We start from the raw sequence: 17,230 nt of genomic DNA on the forward strand, positions 1-17,230 counted from the left end.
CATTCGTGTGTCAGTGCATCTTTGTTCACTAGCACAGTGTTAGTCTGGATGTCAGTCAGTGTCTTCCGCCTAATTGCATTTCCTAGTGTTTCTTTACAACTGCAGATTTGCTTAGAATGGGGCACAGTCACTGCTATGCCAGTGCGACATCCTGATGTCATATTATTATATCAAGACAGGTATGTTGGTGTGACATGATTAGGGATTACTCTTAAGCAAATTTGGTTGTAGCTACCATTCATGTTCAAAACAAAGGGACAAAGTTATACTTTGGGCCACAGCTACATTTGAATCCAATAAGATCAACACTTGTTCCTGTTTACTCCCTGAATTGCTAAGTGGAAAGTGTAAAATTAATGTAAAATAGCTGAAACAATTATCCTTAATTCTGTGAATTATCTACTGTCAATCAGCTTGCCTTACAAACTTCCCCCAATAAAGCCTAGATGGGCTTTTGTTTTGCCTTGTTTCAAACATTTTGTGACAGATATCATATTGGAAGCAGTCTCTGGAAGAGGAAGAATTGGTTCGCTACAGGCACTGTACTTAGTTTCTGTTCATAGTTGTGCTTAGTATTTAATTAGTTTTAAAATGAGAAATTTACTTGAAATGACATCTTATTGGAACACAAATCAAGGAACAAGGCCCCACAACAAAAAGATGTTCCTTGGCTCTTTGTTCTGTTGCCTGCTTCCTGGCTCAGCTCACACCCTTCATTTTCCACTTTCAATACCTAACTGAACTTTGCTCATTTGTGTACGCTAATACATTTAAACGGATTATATTTAAGGCACAACTAAACCTAGCCAATTGACAGCCCTTCCTGAGCCCAGTGGCTGACATCCTGCCTACATTTATTCATTGAAATTAAAAGAACAAGCTAGGCATGGGACTTCCTGTGTAAATTTAGGACAGTTTCACACATCTCAGAAAATGAGAGCCAGCGTGATGTAGTGGTTAGAGTGCTGGAATAGGACCGGGGAGACTCAAGTTCAAATCCCCATTCAGCCATGATACTTGCTGGGTAACTCTGGGCCAGTCACTTCTCTCTCAGCCTAACCTACTTCACAGGGTTGTTGTGAGGAGAAATTTAAGTAGGTAGTACACCGCTCTGGGCTTCTTGGAGGAAGAGCGGGATATAAAATGTAACAAAACAAAACAAACAAAAAAACCCAGCAGCTCAGCCAAACCACCGGTTTCCAGAGTGAGGGAGGGAGCCTGACTTTCAGTGTAAAGACAGCTGTGCCAACATTGGGTGTGTCATCTAAACCCACCAGTGCTGGTCTATCCCCTGCCCCCTGCTTGCAGTTCTGAACCCAACATCTGTAACCTACTTCAAAACTAAGTAACAGGTGTTTGGTTTGGAACTGCTAGTAGGGGAGGACATCTCAACATGTTGTGCTCCTGCATGCAATCCAGGAACCGGAAATTTGGCTGAGCTGCTGGTTTTCCATGACATGTGAAGCCAGTCTTAGTCAGGGTGTCAGTCACTGGATTTCCTGATTCCTGGGACGCATTGCATAGGTCTTTCTTACCCAACAACGGACTTCCTTCCCAGGTTTGAAAAAGCATGGCTGTCTCTTTCACATGGTCCCAATATGCAAATAGTTAATTCAACAGTGTGGGATTGCATGAATGAGCAAGCAGCTCCCATACTACTGAGGTAACATGAGAAGAAGCCCTTGGCATACTTTGATCTCCCAACTTCTCAACTCATTCCATGACTCTGCACCTTATTGCTAAATTATTAACTAAGACTAAACACTACCGTAATGAGTTTGATCTAGCCAGCACTCTTCAGCAGCCTGAGGAGCTATAAAGACCATTCATGACTTGACACTCAAAAGGACAATTTGAAATTGATAGCAAGCAGACACAGATATTTCCTAGCAGACTGTCTGGATAGCTTTGTTGAAGCATTACCCTGTAGTTATTAAGTCTACTCAATGGCTTTTAAAGATCTGGCTTGTTACCAATGAGTGAGAAAATGTTCCCTGTTCTCTTATATGAATTTGGAATATTTTGCACTTTACTATCAAGTATATACCCTGTGCAGTAAGACAAGTTGCAACTATCACAAATGAAGTAATAAACAGTAAAATCTTTTTTCCCCTTCTTGGTCCAAGCTGTTAGCATTAGGGGTGCGCACGAACCGTTCGATCCCAAACCAGTTCACCTTCAACTGGGCAGGTTTGACGGTCTAATCATGAACTGGACCAGAGCTGATCCCAAACCAAGCCCAGTCTATGGAGGACTGGTTCAGGATCCAGGGGCTATGCTTGTAAAGGAGAATCTGGTGAAGATTCACCTTTACAAGCAAGGGGGATCCTTGAAATGTATTCTAGCCAGGGTAGTGGTGAGAGGGCACCTTTAAAAACAGATTAACGTTCTAATTGAGCCCCTGGTGGCGCAGTGGTAAAACTGCCGCCCTGTAACCAGAAGTTCGATCCTGACCAGGGGCTCAAGGTTGACTCAGCCTTCCATCCTTCCGAGGTCGGTAAAATGAGTACCCAGAATGTTGGGGGCAATATGCTAAATCGTTGTAAACAGCTTAGAGAGCTCCGGCTATAGAGCGGTATATAAATGTAAGTGCTATTGCTGCTATTGCTATTGCTATTGCTAATTGACCCAGTGGTAGCTGCTGCTGCTCCTCAAAGCCCCCTTGGAGCACCCCAAACATGCAGCCCTCCCTCCAGCAACCCGCCCACACAGTGGTGGTGCAGTTCCAGCCTCTACTGATTTATGGAGGCTGGAATGAAGCTGCCGGATTGCTGGAGGGAGTGCTTCACGCTTGGGCTGTGCCAGGGGGGCTTTGAGGGGCAGTGGCAGCAGCTGCTGTGCTAGTAAGAACCTTAATCTAATTTTAAAGGTGCCCTCTTGCCACCGCCACTGGCTGCCCTTAGACAACTTTTCAAGGATTCTCCCACTACTTTGCTTGTAAAGGGGAATCCTCAACAGATTCCCCTTGACAAGTACAGCCTCTCAAACTGCCAAACCGGTTCTGTTGAATGTTAAGGACTGGCCAATTGGTTTGACTGAACCAGTTCACAGATCAGCAGTTCAGTTCGAATTCGGTCTGAATTATAACTGAATCGCAAATTTCGGTTTGTGCTTACCCCTAGTTAGCATGCCAGTTATCTAGAATGTGTTAAGCATGAACTTTGTTGATTACAACCCAGGCCATTTTGAGTGCTATTGACTAGGTGTTCTGGTTTTTTGTATATTAACAAAGATGTATAATGTATAGTGATTTCTTTTCCTTGTTTAGATTGCAGCCCATACTTCATTGCCTAAGTGCTACTCTAGCATCAATTGGAAGTATATAAATAATATGTATGGTTATATATTTGTTTGTCTAGGTCTTGAAAAGCAGTAAATCAGAAACCTTTCTCAGGCTAACTTCAATTCCCAGAATGAGACCAATACATCTGAACTACTGTAGATTATTTGGATGTTGCTTGTCAGGATGGTTATTTAAATCAGGCACCAGTTTTTCCTCTCGCCTCCTGAAGTTAAATTGCTGCTATACATTTCCAAAACCAGTTATGAGCAGTAGTGTAGAAGCAAGTGCTGAAAGTTCATGGCTTCAGTGGAAGCATTCACAATAGGCAGTCTCTATTTATGTATTTTTCTTTGTGAACTACTTTATGTGCTTTGGTTGAAGAGTGGTATATAAATATTAATCATCATCATCATCATCATCGTAGACAAAAGTCTGCCCTCACCACTTGCGGTGTGCACTAACCGTTCGATTGCAAAATGGATCGCCACAAACCGGGCCAGTTTGATGGTTTGATCACAAACTGGATTGGCCTCCAGGAGAGGTGGGCCAGTCTGCAAACGAACCACACTGAGCCCGGTCCGTGACAGACTGGTTCGATGGTTCGAGGGGTAAAGGAGAATCCAGTCATTCCCTGACTTTAATAAAGCTTCAAAAGGGTGGCGGGGGGGGGGGGGCAGTGAGAGGGCACCTTTAAAAGTAAATGGAAGGTACTTACTGGTCTGGCACTTCCCCCAGCAGCTTGCCCATGCAGCAAGGTGTGGTTCCAAAACTGACCTGGTCAGTTTCAGAATCATGCTGCATGGGCGGGTTGCTGGGGGGAGTGCCAGACCAGTAAGCACCTTCCATTTACATTTAAATGGAAGGACGGTCCCAGGCCCCTCTGGCTGCCCCCAACCCCGGCCTCCCTTTAGAAGCCTTATTAAAGCCAGGATTCCCCTTTGCTTGTAAAGGGAAATCCTCACTGGATTCCCCTTTAGAAGCATAGCCCCTCAAACTGGTTTGAATGAATAGACCAGACCATTTGGTCAGTTTGACTGAATCAGCTTGCGGACCAGCGGTTCAAATTCTAACCAAATCGCTAAAATCGTTCCATGCACACCCCTACTCACCACTGAACCCATACTAAAATATTATTTTAAAACCATACAGTATCTATATCCCTTTGGGTTAAGTAGAATCACTTGCTTTCCCACCACTTCTTTGATATCTTTGATGGCCCAGGCCATGCAGAGGCCAATTGCACAGGCGCGTGGCCTCCAAAATGGCCGCTGAGCGGCCGGGAGAAGGCTGAAAATTGGCCAAAGAGCCAGCCAAACCAGCAGGAGTGGGCTATAAAGAGAGCCAGTGTGGGGAGGGGGAACCTCTGTAGACCCCCCTGCTGCCTCCAGGAACTCCCCATAAATATATATATATCCTCTAAAAAAGAAAATGTGCACGAACGTTCGCACATTCAGTCTGGGGTCGGACCGAACAGGGGGTAGTTGGGTTCGACCCCGAACAGTTGAACCAAACTGGTTCAACGTCAAACACGGACATCAAACCTGTTTGCACACCCATACTCTCTGCACTCCAGCCCTGAGGAAGTCAGATTTATACATACAGATTATATTTGTACCTCAATTTAAATATATATATATTTTTTTCCTTTTACGGTAGCTATTATAATTGTTTTTATTTAATTTCTTTTTTTCAAAAAGGGTTTGTAACTATTTAACTTATCCCTGGAGTTCTGGATAGAAGCTAAGAAAAGCTGTGCAGTCTTTTGAATATTGTTCACATACATTTTTATTTGCATAACATTATTTTGAATAATAATTGACCAAGATTGCTTAGAATTAATGTCAGTGTTTCATACAAATAGTAAACTAAGCTGGTGTTGGTGGGTTTTTTAGTAAGCATAAGTATTTCCCTTTATTGCATCTCTAATACATTCATGCTTTCACTATATTTGAACAATGAATATATATATTTTTAAACTGTTTGATCAGACCAGCCTATATCTACTTCCAACCCTTTGCCAGTTTCTCTTCAGTTCTTGCTGTCAGACTCATCATGGATGTCTGCGGCGGAGTGGGGCATATGCCTCTTGCAATTTCATATTTCTGAATTTTGTTTAATTGGAAATTAAGGAGCAGAGCTCTAGTACACTTAGGAAGGCAGCAGGAGGCCTAGAGAAACCTCCAAGACCATGCCTACTGAGATAACAGTAGCAGGCCCCCAGCTGCCAGACCTAGATCTTCTGTACTGTTCTGGAGGAGAAAAGTGCTATCTAGACATTATTAAAAAGGACACTGTATGCAAGCATTCCAAAGCACTCCAGAAGTCCTCAGACTTCTTCTTCTTATTCTTATTATTATTATTACATTTATATCCCACTCTTCCTCCCAGGGTCACCCATCTAGTATCATGGCTGAATGGGGATTTGAACTCGGGTCTCCCCTGTCCTAGTCCAGCACTCTAACCACTACACCACGCTGGCTCACAATTGGTTCCTGAAACCTGTCTTACATTGTTGAAATGTCTTAACTCAGAATCTGTTTTCACACAGGAAGCAATATTATAAATGGGGGTTTGATTCCTGAACCAAGGATGGATATCTTATTTTTTTTCTGCTACTGCCAAAGCTGGTGGAGTGTCAGTCACAGATGTACAGCAGAGAAGCTGATGGAGAATTGGGAGTTGCTTGCCCTTGCCACCCACTCCATTCCCAGCCCCACGCTTCCTTGCTCTCACTTTCTGTGGAAGGGAGGGAGGCAACTGAGCAGTTCACCTCCATCTCCTCCCCCTTGTCCTGAAAAATGGTTAGACAGGGGAGGAGGAACAGTGGGCAGGAAGTGGCATGTGGACTGGGAATGGGCCAGGCCTCTCCCCCTCTCACTGTCACAACATAGCAACTGAGCCTGCAGATGGAACTGAAGCAGCATCAGTGGTAGTGGGGGGAGAATCTTGTATGGGTGAATCAGCCAGCAACTGCTACAAGGGCTGCCTGTTTCTATGCCAATTTGAGCCTGAGCCGCCATTGTCTCTTCCTCCTCCTCTAGCCCATGCACCCAAAGCTGTCTAGAGGAATCTCCCCTTCTGCATCAAGTGCTGTAACGTCAAAACAAGGTGGCAGTTTACAAATATCTAAAGTGTCATTTCTTGCTATTATTCAAACACTAAAGTTTCATTTTCTACTAGCTGTAAAGATTTACCATTTCACCACCTTTTCAACCTAAGTCCTCTTCCGCTGTTCCAAAAAAAAGGGAGGCTTTGGAACATATCGGTGCCAGGGTGAGACTTCCGAGCGAATATGCTTCTGGAAGCCCCACTTTGGCACTGACACACTCCAAAAGCCTCACCGGGCCATGCTGTCCACACATACAGTGTTTGTTTGAAGAGGCAAATGTCGTAAGTGATATGGAGCTGATCTCTGTGACTGAAAGGCTAGAGCACAGTAAGCGGGAACAGCCCAATGGCATGAGGCTTCTCAGCACACTCTTGGGATGCGGTACACAGGGACAGTGTCCCTTCTTTGGGAAAGTCTGACGAGGGCTTTAGCTGAGCTACTTAAAGAATGGTAGACTTATTCTAGACATTCAGCTCAGCAGAACAGAGATACTATTTGGTGGATATGATCCCTGAACTCGGGTGACTTTGCTACTATTTATTGAAGGAAACACACTTTAGAGGTTTGAGATCCAACTGAATCGCCAAATACTTGAATTGATTTGTCAAAACAGTGGCCGTTGTCGGCTGTTTCAATGAATCAGCTCAAATCAACTCAAATCAATTTGAGTGATTTGTCCATAGGAAACAATGGGCAACAATGGAGTTCAGATCACTGAAATCACCCCGATTTGCGCTTGAATCAATTCAACTCAAATCGACTTACACGTCTCTACCCTGCATATGTTTGTAAGCAATTTCCTACCTAATCGGTCTAATGCAACTAGGAATTTGGTAGATATGATTTCAGAAGTGAGGTGGTGATGGCTGTGATTATTTAGTGGGAGAATGGTCTGTCCAAAAGCATGCACACATTTTCAGAACACACACTGCATATGTGTGTCCCAAGTATAGTCACACCAACTCAACATTTCACTAGCTGCCACTGCCTTTTACCCCCTGCCCCCAATTATTTATGTGGACACCCTTGGAATTTATGTATGGTTTTTTTTAAATCCACAGGATACTAATTAAATCTGTCAAATATAGATCTTGAAGCAGGGACTTCAGGGGCTGAGGTTGAGCTGGGGCTTTGTGAATTTAGAAATCAGATCCCTCTTCAGGCACAGAATACATTGGTATGCTACCAGCCTGTGTGATAGCCAAGCAGTAGAAACCACTTATTTGGCCCAGCCTCATTTGAACCGGTCTTTCTGCATCTGGCTGGTCAACAGACTGGTACCCTCTGCTTCTGTATTTCCTATCCAGCTTCTCCATTTCAACCAATGACCTCCTTAACCCTGAGTTGGCAAATAGGTATTTTTAAAGTTACAACCATAGCCTCAGCATAGCCTTGGCAACAACTTAAGTTTCAAGGATATATTGTGTGTATGTATGTATGTATGTATGTATGTAATTTATATCCCGCTCTTCCTCCGAGGAGCTCAGAGCAGTGTACATGCTTATTTTTATCCTCACAACAACCCTGTGAGAGGTTAGGCTGAAAGTTAAATAACAATGAGAGTTGAATAGTTGAATAACAATGATCCAACTAGTGAGACTAGACATTTTAGTTCTGGTGTTAGTCATATAATATGAGTTCTGATGGTCAGGTTTGCTTTGTTTTAGAGCAGAACTTCCCAACCTGTGGTAATCCAGATGTTGCTGAACTTCAACTCCCACCATCCCCAGCAACAATTTATTGTGGTTGAGGATGGTGGGAGTTGTAGTTCAGCAACAACTGATGTACCACAAGTTGGGAACCCTGGTTTTAGAGAGCATACAAACATAGTGTGTGCCTCCATCTTGCTCCTCACCCATGTTTTGTCCAGCCAGTAGTGAAATCAAACATAATTTCTCAAGCCAGTTGTTAAAATAGTTGGGATTTTTTGTTCCACGAAAGTACATTATTTTTCTTGAAACTTTCTAGGTAGCATATTTTAAAAGCCATTCATTTTAAGCCAGCTGAAATAGTAGAAAATATGTCGATAAATTTCAGGCTTCAGTCATGTAATTAATCTTCATATATTTCTGGTAATGCAAACACACCTGTGGGATGTTTTCCATAGAAAACATGAAAATAAAACCTGTAATATATCTCAGAGTGATAGCATTATCATGACTGACAGAGCTGCTGGGGGCCTCTCGTTTAGGAGAATAATTTGGAAATGTATGAAGGAGATTGATTTCCATAAAAATAGGGATGTGCATGAAACAGACTTATTTAGCATTCCATTCTGAGTTCAGAACAGAACACAAACTCTGTAGAATGTTCTGATAGAACAACCAGTTGAGCCAGTTGTTCTGATGGACTGACCTTGTTCCATGCTGGAACATTCTGAGTGCCATTTTTGAACCCAAAATGGTGCTTTTCTGGCATCTGCACATGCGTGGTGGCCATTTGCATTGTGGTGCTGACCACACAAATGGCCACCGTGCAGATACAGAGGCCAGAAAAATGCAATTTTGGATTCCAAAATGGAGTTCTTCTGGCCTCTGTGCACATAAGGCAGCCATTTGCACGGTGATGTTGACCATGCACATGGCCGCCACATTATGCAAAAGCCAAAAAAGCACCATTTTGGATTCCAAAATGGCACTCAGAACACTTGGAACATTCCAACTCAAAATGGGCCATTCCACTCTGAGTTTGGAACAGGCCGTTCATTTGAAAGGCATTCTGTTCTGATCTCGGAACACTTGAAATGGCCCATTTCAAGTTGGAATGTTCTGACCGCATAACGTTCTGCACATCCCTACATAGAACCCATTCTTTCCTCCTACCATTAATCCCTAGTGTGTAAAATCCTTCTTTTTTTTTCTGTGTTCAAAAGTTTATAAAGGAATTTTCTAATACTTTATTCAGGGGAGAAAGGCCAAGCCAATGCATGCATAATCAGTTCCTTCTAGATGGACAAAGTCCAAATTCAACTGAAGTGTGCAGTTTGCCAGCACATTGCTCCTTCAGTCAAATGCTTTTTTGACAAAACTTCTCCTGATTTTGGACATTTGGAAGGAAAAGTTTAACCTGTAAAGCTGTGTCAGGCAGTAGAGAAACAAAGTTGCATTTTCAAGCCTTGTCAGATTTTTTTTTAAGGGTTTCATCTGTAGCACTATAGTTGTGCTAGCCACAATCCACCACCAGAAGCACAAGATTCCATTCCCAGACACAAAGGATGAGGAAGTCAATCTTGCTGCAAGGGAAGAAATGGTGGGGTAACACTGAGATAGCCAATGACATACTCTGACTTCTGGTGTTTTTGTGATTGAATCTGGATGAGAACTCTAGTGCTGGCTTTACACAGTGTACAGAGTGCACATCTAGCAAGAGTATTGTATATTTCAGAGCCTTTGTAATGGCCATAATAGCCAGAGTTATTGATGTTCTTGAGGAACGATCACATGTGCTCTGTAACAAAGTGGGAGGTAAGGGAAACTCCCCTTATTGGCTAACATTCTGCACAGTGAAACCTTGCCCTTAGCAAGCCACTGAGGCAGTCCTGGGATTCTTGCAAAACTCCTTAAAATAGTGCTATCTCCATTGGAAAACACAGATGTAGAGGGACAGAGGTGCCCACACACTGTTTTAAGGAGATTTGCAACAGTCCACCTCTACAGCTGCCCTGGGGCTGCCTTTTATATGCACAGAAGAATGTTGGTCACTGTTTTTAAATGGCATCTCCAACTAGATGAATGATCTCCAATTGGCTATCGGCAGAGGGAGTGTGACTTTGCTGATCTCTCGACAGCTTTCAATACCATTGACCATAGTATCCTTCTGGGTTGCTTGAGGGAGGTGGGATAGAGTGCAACTGTTTTACAGTGGTTCTGTTCCTAGCTTTCTGGCAGATTCCAGATGGTGTCGCTGGAGACTGTTACTCTCAAAGAAAGAGCTAAAGTGTGGAGTTCCACAAGGCTCCACAATGTCTCCAATGCTTTTTAAAATCTACATGAAACTGCTGGAAGAGAAATGTCCTAGACCAGCACTGTACATAAATATTGATCACACGTCATAAGTTACACTTTGTGGTTCAAATGAGCAGTAGGGTGTGTGAGCTGGCTTGGTTCGAGCTGGGCTAGATGTTGAGCCAGCTCAGCTCAATGGATTGGGGGTTGAACCAGACTGGCCTCAGCAAGTCCGAATTCAAGCTGATCCAGGCCAGGTGCAAACTGAGCTGGCTCTGAGCGATACTGGTAAAGGGGAATCTGGTGAGGACAAACAGGGGCAGGGGGGCTTTTCTAAGTATAGAAAGAGCAGAAGGGGAGTAAATATGTACCTACAAGTATGAGTTGCAGTTGTCGTGGCCAGGTTCGGGCCTCTGCACACACACGGAGGCCATATTACTGATCTCTGCACATGCGCAGAGGCCATTTGCATGACCATGCAAACTCCGTGATCATACAAGTGATCTCTACGCATGCATGGAGGTCTGTAAAATGGCCCACATACCTGCGCAGAGGCCCTAACTGGATCAGGGAAGGCCCAACGTGAGCCGCTGTTGGGACGTGCTTCTCAGGGGGAGGGCAGCAGGGGAGGGAGCCACTGCCACAGCCTGTACTTGTAAGTACATATTTACTCCCCGCCTGCCCCATCTGTACTTAGGAAGGCCCCTCTGCCAGTTACCCCTCTGGTAAATATACACTGATTCCCCTTTACCGGTAAAGCTCTGAGCTGGCTGAGCCAGCTCAGTTTGGACAGAAACCATGTCCAGCTCAACCAGGCCAAAACCAGTTTGGATTCCAAACTGACAAATCTGGTTTTGTTTACACCCCTAATGAGAAATTGGTCACGGTCCCAAATTGTCCATTAAATTGGACAATTTAAATTGTTTAAAGGAGGCAATCATTAGACCTATTCTTAAGAAGCCTGCCTTGGACCCCTCAGAGTTTAATAGCTACAGGCCTGTTTCCAACCTCCCATGGTTGGGCAAGGTGATTGAGAGGGTGGTGGCCTCCCAACTCCAGATGGTCTTTGAGGAAACTGACTATCTAGACCCATTTCAAACTGGTTTTCGGATAGGCTATGGGGTGGAGACTGCCTTAGTCGGCCTGATGGATGATCTCCAATTGGGAATTGACAGAGGAAGTGTGACTCTCTTGGTCCTTTTGGATCTCTCAGTGGCTTTCGATACTATCAACCATAGTATCCTTCTGGAACGTCTGAGGAGGTTGGGGGTGAGAGGCACTGCTTTGCAGTGGTTTCACTCCTACCTTTCTGGCAGATTCCACATGGTGTCACTTGGAGACTGTTGCACTTCAAAATCTGAGCTTTTATATGGGGTCCCTCAGGGCTCCATACTGTCTCCAATGCTTTTTAACATCTACATGAAACCGATGGGAGAGATCATCCAGAGATTTGGTGCAGGGTTCTATCAGTACGCTGATGACACCCAAATCTATTTTTCCATGTCAACATCATCAGGAGATGGCATATCCTCCCTGAATGCCTGCTTGGAAGCAATAATGAGCTGGATGAGGGATAACAAACTGAGACTGAATCCAGACAAGACAGAGGTATTTATTGTGCGGGGTCATCACTCAGGAAGCGATATTGATCTACTTGTTCTAGATGGGGTCACACTTCCTCAGAAGGAACAGGTACGCAAACTGAGAGTGCTTCTGGATCCATACCTTTCCCTGGTTCCCCAGGTTGAGGCAGTGGTCAGAAGCGCTTTCTATCAGCTTTGGTTGATACGCCAGCTGCTTCCGTTTATTGAGGTTCAAGATCTCAGAACAGTAGTACACTTGCTGGCAACCTCCAGACTTGATTACTGCAATGTGCTCTATGTGGGGCTGCCTTTGTATGTAGTCTGGAAACTACAATTAGTACAAAATGCGGCAGCTAGGTTGGTCTCTGGGTCATCTCGAAGAGACCATATTACTCCTGGAGTTGCAGGAGTAAATTGCAATTATAGGAGTTGCGAATACATTTCCGGGCAAAATACAAAGTGCTGGTTATAACCTATAAAGCCCTAAACAGCTCAGGCCCACGGTACTTAAGAGAGCATCTTCTTCTGCATTGTCCACTGCGTACATCAGGGGAAGCTCATCTGTGGCTACCTTCATGTCGTCTGGTGGCCACCCAGGGACGGACCTTCTCTGTTGTCACCCCGAGACTTTGGAATGCTCTTCCCATGGGAATAGGAGTCTCCCCGTTTCTAGCAGCTTTTAAAAAGTGTCGGAAGACTCATCTTTTTACCCAGGCTTTTAAACTTTCAAACTTTTTAAATTTTAGATTGTCTATTGATTTGTTATAAACTGTTTTTAGCATTTAATTGATTTTAATGTTTTGTTTAGTGTTTTCTTGTGAACCGCCCTGAGACCTTGGTTTAGGGAGGTATACAAATATGTTAAATGAATAAATAAATAAATTTCTAATTGGCCAGACCGAGCCAGCACCTGTACTTGTGTGATTTCCCGCCCCCTACAACCACTGTGTAATTATCATAACAATAATTTTGATCAGGCAAAGTTTCATATCTTTTTTAGTTCTTAAAAAGTAGTTTTATTGAAGTTAACATAAAAGCTTATATACCTAATTTTTTAAACAAATTTGAAAAGATAAAGTATCTACAAAGTATCTCAACTTTGAACAAGTTGTTCTGAACATGGACGAAAGGGTAAATGAGTCTTTCCTTTAGATCTATTCTCCTGGCAGAGAGAGAGAGAACCCTATTCTACATGCTAATGAAAGGTAGATTAGAAATATTTACCTGTTTGAGTAGGAATAAATGACCTCCCAGGTTCAGTTAAGATGCTCTATAAGACTTTCACTGAATTAAACCACAGTCATATGTTTAACATAACTTGTAGAAAGAACAACAATTTATTCCAGAATTGGACAGAAAAAGAGCAGTTGAGAGAAAATAAAAAGGAGAGCCTTCTATCTCTAGAACTGTTTGGAACATTACAAAAGGGAAAATAAGCCACTTTAACAGCAAAGCATCTATGCCGTTCAATAAAAGGTTGCCCTACCTGATCAAATAAATACAATTTGCCATAGTGTGTAAGGGGGATCTTTTCCAATTTAGCTATTTCCATTAATGTCTGAGTCTACTGATCAATAATAGGCATTGCTTGGCTTCCCTGTTCATAAGAATCATCTCCTTGGCAGCTATAGATGTTTTGTTTCTGTTTCTGTTTTGCAGAGCAGATCCTGATTAGACCAAAAACAAAAAAACAACAACAAACCCTCATATACTTTCAATGATAACGTTATAATGTTTGGATTTGAACTAAATTACTTATTTTGCTTCATTGTGCCAAAATAGTGAAACCACAGGGTCATTTGAAATCATTAGAAGGAAAACTCATTCATATCAGTCTCTGTGAACACACAAGACAGTTTATTTGTGGAAATGGAAGATCATGTGCTGTTTCCTTGCACAATGCCGAATCACTGGATTTTATTTAAAATGTTTCTTGTGCATATTAGGCTCTTTTATGAACCTGGGAAAATCTAATTCCCAAAACACATCCCTTATAAATCTTACTTGTGACATAAATTGGCCAGAAATGGACCATGCAGAATTATCCAAATAGCTGCCATGAAGGATACTGCAATGGTATAAAGTTAATAGGATCTAAACCCACAAGGTTCTTCTTCCAGCTGACACAGAACTTATGAAGCTGACTCCTGAGCAGATAGGGAACAAAAGCAGACAAGCAGCTTTAAATTATAGCTTGCCTTTTGTATGTCTGTCTGGAAGCTCAGTCCATGATGTAGATTCTGTTATTAACACAGTGGTTCATGTTATGCCAGAACCCAACCAAGGGCAGATCTACAATTGAGCAAATGTGTGCAATGAACATGGGCTGCCACTAGGGGGAACTGTGTCTGAATTTCTGACAAATCATAATTTCCCCATAGGAATTAATGGGAAACTCAAAAATATTGATAATTCCCAAATAGCTGGGTGGAAAGGTCTGAAATTTCATATGGTGTTCCTACATAATTGTAGGATTGAATGTGTAGATGTTCAAGGAGATCAGTACACTTGCTGATTTTTAATTACAAAAATTAAAACAAACTTTTTAAAAAATCCATTAAAAATCATCAAGTGGACTGATCTCTTTGAACATCGACACATTTAATGCTATCATCATATGCTACTCTCATATGCATTTTGAGAACTTTCTGCCCAGTCATTCTAGAGTTATAATGTGAGGTACAAAAACGGGGGTACTACTTTTATATGAAGACAAGGAGCAGTTTCCTGAAAATCAGGCTTGAATGATGGACAGAGCAGGGGATTAAATTCCTGAACATTTTGTCATTTTCTGCCATGAAACAAAGCAGTTATTACACTTTTAAACAGTTTTAGATTTTATTTTATTTTTTAAAAAGTTCATTAACAATCAATGAGTAAACCAATATCCTTGAAATTATGAACACTTAGTTCTTAGCAGCCCTGTTTAGCCCAGTGGCTAGAAATGGAACAAAGCAGCCACTTTCATTAGCAATAAACGACTTACTTCTTAAAGGTCTATTTCAATGTTGGCAATGCCCTGAAGCAAAGTAACAATACTGATATTCACACCAGTCATTTTGTTATGAGTTTGTTGCTTTCTTAAATTTGTGGGAAACCATGAAATGTTTTATGCTTTTCAAGCCACACCATTTTGTGCAAATAAAGATTGCCCTTCACCCACCCACCCAGTTCTCTGCACAAGTCTGTTCCTATGCAAGACAGAGGTGCATTTTTACTTACCTTCGAGACATATCTTTCTCTCTCACATGATAATAGATAGATAGCAGTTCCCTGTAAACTGGAAAATTATCTTCCAGTCTGAAAAACAATAATCAAAATGGTCAGGTGAACATTTAACCATGATAGATGCCATCTGTGATTGGTTAGAAAAGGTCAGTGGGCCAGAAAACAAAACAAGTAGCCATTTGCTTTGGCAAGAAAGGGCTTACCTCCATGTTAGTAGTGACCATCTGTGATCTTTTATACTTCCTCCTTCCTGAAACAGTGCAATGATGTGTAGCACTGGACTTTTTGTTATGAGTTTGTTGCTTCCTTAAACTGATTGACAACCATGGATTTCAAGCCAAGCCATATCCTGCTGGTAAAGCCATTGTGATGGTGTTGCCTCTCATTCTCTAGGAAAGAAAGCAAATGGCTGCATTCTTTAGCAATAAAGCACTTTAGCTTTTTGTTGGTGATGTTAATATCTGAAGTTTTTCACTTCCCTTTTTGTGAAACAGTGCAACAACTTTTGTTCCTTATCTTTTTCCTTATGTTCCTTATCTTATGTTCCTTACCTTGCTTCATTTCTTACTTGCATCATGGTTTTTGTTATGAGTCTATTTTCTTAAGCTTAGTGGGATCAATGGGTTTTTTAAAAAGCTTTTCCAGATGATTCCCCAAACCAAGGTTGTTTTATTGTTGTCAATTTGCCTGTAGTTTCCTGTTCAAGTTGCTTTATTTCCAGGCAACAAGATTCTTCTCCAGGCAACATAATAAGATCATTCACATGACTACAGTGGGGAGGGTTGGTGGGAAGGCAGGCTCCTATCTGTCTCCCTGCACACAATTGTCTTTCCCCTCAAAGCTCTGTCACTCATGCGGCACATGAGGGGCACTGCAGCGAGCTGCACAGCCAGGAGCTGGAGAAGGATGTTCTCTGGCATCCCACAATGCATCACATCACATCGCTGCCCGACTCTGTGGATGCTTGGGCTGCAGGCAGCCTGAGCGTTCACACGACCAGGGAGTGGGGTGCAATGCCTCACTCATGTCCTTCTACCTCACTATAAAAGGAAAGGAAAGATTGTGCTGTCAAGTTGGTATTGACTCCTGGCGATCACAGAGCCATGTGGTATTCTTGGTAGAATACAAGAGTGGTTTACCTCACTATAAGCTCGGGTACAAAACCTGGGCTACCCCGGTGAAGAGCACCAGGATCAGGACTGATTCCAGCACTCCACATAAGCAGCCCTACCTGAGTAGGGCTCTACAAGCTCATGTGCACAACCTTAGTATCTTTTCCTCTACTGTCTCTAGAATTAAGCCTTGGCAAAGGTTATTTACAGAGCCAAAAGAATGAAAGAAATAATAATGAAAAAAGGAAGCAAAAGATTTGGCATTTAGAGATGTTGAAATACTTGCCTCATCTGCTGGATCACTTGGTTTCGAAACTGCTTCCAACCATTACAAATCCCTGCCCTAGAACGGAAAGATACTTATCACTCATTTGTTTACCACTGCTTTGCCATGACTATCCCTTCTGTTCTTGGGATAGGGGGAGGAGAACCAAGCCTGAGATGCTGCTTCTTCCCCTGCATCCTCCACACCACTGAGGCTAACCTGAGCTTTAGCCATCACCAAGAAGACAATGAGTGCATCATACTAGAAAAACCACACACAATGTCATAATTGCCACGTGAAGAGGTGGGGGCAAGGCATCATCCTTCAGCACTGGGTAGAGATGTAGCTGGTGGGCACCTGTCTACACTACAAACATATACATATTTTATACCAGTCCTATCCTGGGAGTTCTAGCTTGGAAAGAGGGATAATAATTCTCAGAGTTATTAATGTTTTTGAGTTTCTCATTGATCGCTATGGGGAAATTATCTGATGGGCCCATGTTCAATTCTTGCACACATGCCTCTTTAGAGCTTGTTATGCCACTGAACTCAGCCGTTTGCTTAGATCCAAAGAACTCTGAGCTGAAAGAGAAAATGTATCTATGCTCTTCTGTGAATTCTTGTGCAAATGCTAGCACAAGACTTGCAGTATAGTGCTCCAATATATTGGTAGTTGCATTAAAGTATGAATAACATAATGAATA

The 17,230-nt window shown here is 42.6% G+C and overlaps 1 long non-coding RNA gene across 1 annotated transcript; it reads right to left on the reverse strand.

The window, feature by feature from the left end:
* Window positions 1-13,054: 13,054 nt before the first annotated feature.
* Window positions 13,055-15,842, reverse strand: LOC128352871 (uncharacterized). Its single transcript, XR_008320669.1, has 3 exons — window positions 15,351-15,842; window positions 15,142-15,219; window positions 13,055-13,586 (listed from the first exon to the last, which is right to left on the reverse strand). It is a non-coding gene; the product is annotated as an uncharacterized LOC128352871 (long non-coding RNA).
* Window positions 15,843-17,230: the final 1,388 nt, after the last annotated feature.

This window comes from Hemicordylus capensis, chromosome 4 (assembly GCF_027244095.1).
Source record: "Hemicordylus capensis ecotype Gifberg chromosome 4, rHemCap1.1.pri, whole genome shotgun sequence".
Lineage (NCBI taxonomy): Eukaryota > Metazoa > Chordata > Lepidosauria > Squamata > Cordylidae > Hemicordylus > Hemicordylus capensis.